Source organism: Hyposmocoma kahamanoa, unplaced genomic scaffold (genome assembly GCF_003589595.1).
Source record: "Hyposmocoma kahamanoa isolate Upper Pololo Valley unplaced genomic scaffold, ASM358959v1 94, whole genome shotgun sequence".
In the NCBI taxonomy this organism is placed as follows: domain Eukaryota; kingdom Metazoa; phylum Arthropoda; class Insecta; order Lepidoptera; family Cosmopterigidae; genus Hyposmocoma; species Hyposmocoma kahamanoa.
The window spans coordinates 5,552,458-5,556,370 of record NW_020654878.1 but is presented as its reverse complement, the minus strand read 5'-3'; the positions used below and the strand labels follow the sequence as shown (position 1 = coordinate 5,556,370).

Genomic DNA, 3,913 nt, shown 5'->3' with positions numbered 1-3,913 from the left:
CAGGAAACCGTGGTAGCCATCGCCAATTCCTGTGGCGGGCACCGGTAACTGTGACTGCGTATCATATATCCGCCAATGTCACGATGGGGGTCGACGAAGTATAAGTCTAATTTAGCTTGCTGCGCTGATTCTAATGCGTTCATCTGAAGCAACTTTATTACCTATACAATAAGGTATGTGGAATTAAAGTGTTGCTTATGCCTTCAAGTAAAAAGTCTTTAATTTGTTGTTGCTTATGTACCTGAAAAATTTTTTCATCGGCGATAGGTGTGTGTGTCAAGTAGAGGCATACTGGAAACTTCAATTTTGTTGCGTCGATATATGAAATGATATTCATAAATAGAACACATTATATTGCACCCCTCATGGAAGAATCCAATGGAGCAATAAACATTTTTGTCGTAACTTCACTTAATGCCATTCTTCCATGAGGGGTTCGATGTTTATAATCTTTCATATCATGTTTTATTATTATTATTATTACTATTATTATTATTATTATCATCATTTATTTTAGACTCACGCCTCTGCCATGGCCTAAAAGATAAATTATTATTATTATTACTCTTGCTAATTACTCTGTAATTGGACATATCCGTTGTAAGTAGAATAAATAAATATAATAATAAATAAAATGAAATAATTGAGGTGGTCGAATTTACGCTAATCATGCAAAAATATAGGTAGTATTCATTGCTAATGGGTTACTTGTGACGTTCATACCTTTTATTATTAAAATAAAACCACGAAGTCAACATACAATTTTATATTAAGTGAATTAGGATCATTGGTACTATGCCTATGTCTAGAGTTTGCCGTCGCAGACCGGTACTTTCCTGCTGATAGTCACAGGGCCGCGGAGGGCGGCCAGCGGGCACGAGGGCAGGAACGGCGTCGAGATGGTGGGCGAATATTGTGTTTGTCCTCCGGTAAAATATCGGGTAACGGAGCACCCTGCGAATCAATTCACAGTCTCAGAATTCTGCTTCTGTTTCCTCCGCCAACATTGTGAACACCCTGCATTTTTGACTATGGCACTACGTAGGAAGTGACCGGGTAGCAGTTTAGCGTGTTTTGTGTTCACAAGCAGAGCGGAGTTACAAAGCTTAATAAAAATGCACTAGAAAGCGATGACTAGTTTAAATACCACCAATATATATACATACTGTCGAAAGACTAGAAGATCTACAATATAAACTTATGATTGGATTGCAGCACAAATGAAATGATGATTAATATTATAATATTCATAAAGCAAGAATAAATGTACATATTTAAATAATGATTTGCAATTTACTAACAATTACGGCTAAGCTACCTACTACACAATAAGATCGAATAACGTTCAACACTTACCAAAACTGGGTGTGGAATGTCACGTTAAACTTTTTCAAATATAGACCCCGAAATACGTCAGGACTCACAACAAATTAATATAAGGATGTCCGCAGCACTGGTGTATATAATAATTTAATAATAATTTCTTCGCCGAGCACGTAAGACGACACAACTATATTCAAGTGCGAACGCAACACGGGAATCTCTTTCAATGACGGTGGCGGACTGACTGGCGGCCGGCCAGGCGAGGGCCTAGAATGTTCCATACCGGTTCCGCCGGAGAGCTCTCGAGACAATAGCGACCAACGCATAGGGACACTCAGGCTCGGAAATGTAATTGTTAGAATGTTAACATTTTAACTACTAAAATATTAACGATGATTATGTTACTATTATTGATAATTATTTGTAAGTATTAGGATTAATTTGTAAATATAATTAGTATAAGTTAAATTGTATTATAATTGTAAATGCAATCGTATTGTATATAGTTTTAATTAATTACATAATATATTTTAATAATTGTTGATTGTTTATTTTAGATGAAATAAGTAGTTTAAGTTGTAGAATAAACGTACAACGTTACATACTTTGTTCCGAATCGAGCAGAAAAAGCGCAGCAACTTACAGAGCAAATAATCGTTTCAATAAGCCTTGATAAGTTTGGTCTGTTCCAGGTTTTTTTATACGGAACTATTTTTGTCTAGTGACAACTTGATGCCAAAAGTCGCACTAACTAGATTCCAAGCTCAAAATGTACCCCGCCAGTTTTTAATTGATGCTTTTGATAATGTTTAACTTAAGACTCTTTTCCAGTAACGGTGCTATTGTCAAAAAGAGGACGACCCTTATTAAGGTACAAGGATTACACATACTCTAAGTACCCATATCCCCCGAAGATTGGTCTCCGATGGTACTGTTCCAAGGTGAAGAACTGCAGAGCCTACCTTCTCACTACTCACGACTACATCGTCATACATTCTACGGGAAACCACAACCATGAACCGTTAACTGATAGGATTGATAAAGCACTTTATAAATACAAGGTATCTTCATTAAATTGGCTGAAAACTGACATGGAAATGACGCCAAAACTGTGCAATAATGTTGAATGTATGTAGCTCTATTATATATATATTTCAATGTACCTTTGTATATAAGTAATATTACGACGCGTGGTCTGTATGAAACGGGCTTCAAAATTTATCGAACCGATCCCAAAATGTTAGGTTTGGTGTGAAACAAACTTTCGCTTTTATTTATAATATGCGATATTTAAATGCAAAGAATGTTTTGTTGTTACTCAAGTGTTATAGAATTTATTTCATGAGCCTTTAAACGCTTATGTATCAAAACTTGTGTTTTTGTTCACATAATTACCTAGTTAGGTTAGTTTAAAAACAGTTTTGAAATTTTAATTTTGTTGATAAACTAAAAATCAATATTACAAAAAATAACAGTACAAAAAAAACTTGGTATTAATGTAGAATCTTCATCGCAGACTTGACACTTAGGATATTACTATCCCAAGTCCAAAGTGGCAAAAATCAGCATAAAACCCTAATTCAAAAATCCGTTTACAATAATGCTATACAAACTTGAATTAAACTGTATCAAAATTCCACAGTTCGACTTCTGCGTTCGAGAAAAAATCGCCCTCTTCTGTTGTATAGAAGCTACACCTACAACCTACACAAATCCTCGAGAATTAACAAGCGATGGCTGTGCTCCTCACGAAAATCCAAGGCATGCAAAGCCAGCATTACTACCGACAATACGGGGCAGATTATCAGAAAATCATTCTTATGCCACAATCATGTAGTCAAGAATTTCTACATTACGAAGGACGGGTCGTTCTATAATATTTGAATTTTCTTCAGTACGCTATAAATAATAAATAAAAAACACAACAATATTGCACGTTGAAACCAATCAAATTTAAAATTATTTTCAGAGACATTAAAGCTCATTTACCGAAAGTTAACTTTTATGTTACAGTATTGGTTTCAACGTGTCATATCGTCGCCTTACTTTCTCAAACTCGTATCTTAAAACACAAAGTTACAGAAATGCAAAAAAATATTTGTTATACAAATTTGGCTGGCTGATTTCACTTCACGTTTCCTTCATATTCACACACTGTTTACCTATACTTAAAGTAATGCATTCAAATTAACACCCTTGATAAGAAATTTAAAATAAATGGAAAGTTTTGCCATATTTTTTTTTAATATATAATAGATAAACGCTTGGTCACAATCTCACCTGATGTTAAGCTACGATGTGACGCGTTTGCCTAAAAATGCCTATTCACTCTAGCCTTGAATAGCCCCAAATTGTACTTTTCGGGAAACACAGATGCAGAGCATTCCATTCCTTTGCCGTACGCATCAGAAAGAAGGAAGCAAAGCGCTTAGTGCGAATAGATGGAATATCGACGACATAAGAATGGAGTGCTCCGGACCTTCTAGTCGACCGAAGGAGGAACGGTGATGGTGAAACTAAATTAAAAAGTTCCTGCGCACACTCCCCGAAATGTTTCCGATAGAAAACCGACAAGCAGGCTACTTTTCTC

The 3,913-nt window shown here is 35.6% G+C and overlaps 1 long non-coding RNA gene across 1 annotated transcript; it reads left to right on the top strand.

Moving 5' to 3' along the window:
* LOC113238028 lies at positions 1–3,515 on the top strand. Its single transcript, XR_003311076.1, has 3 exons — positions 1–173; positions 2,155–2,384; positions 2,966–3,515. It is a non-coding gene; the product is annotated as an uncharacterized LOC113238028 (long non-coding RNA).
* The last annotated feature ends 398 nt before the right edge of the window (positions 3,516–3,913 follow it).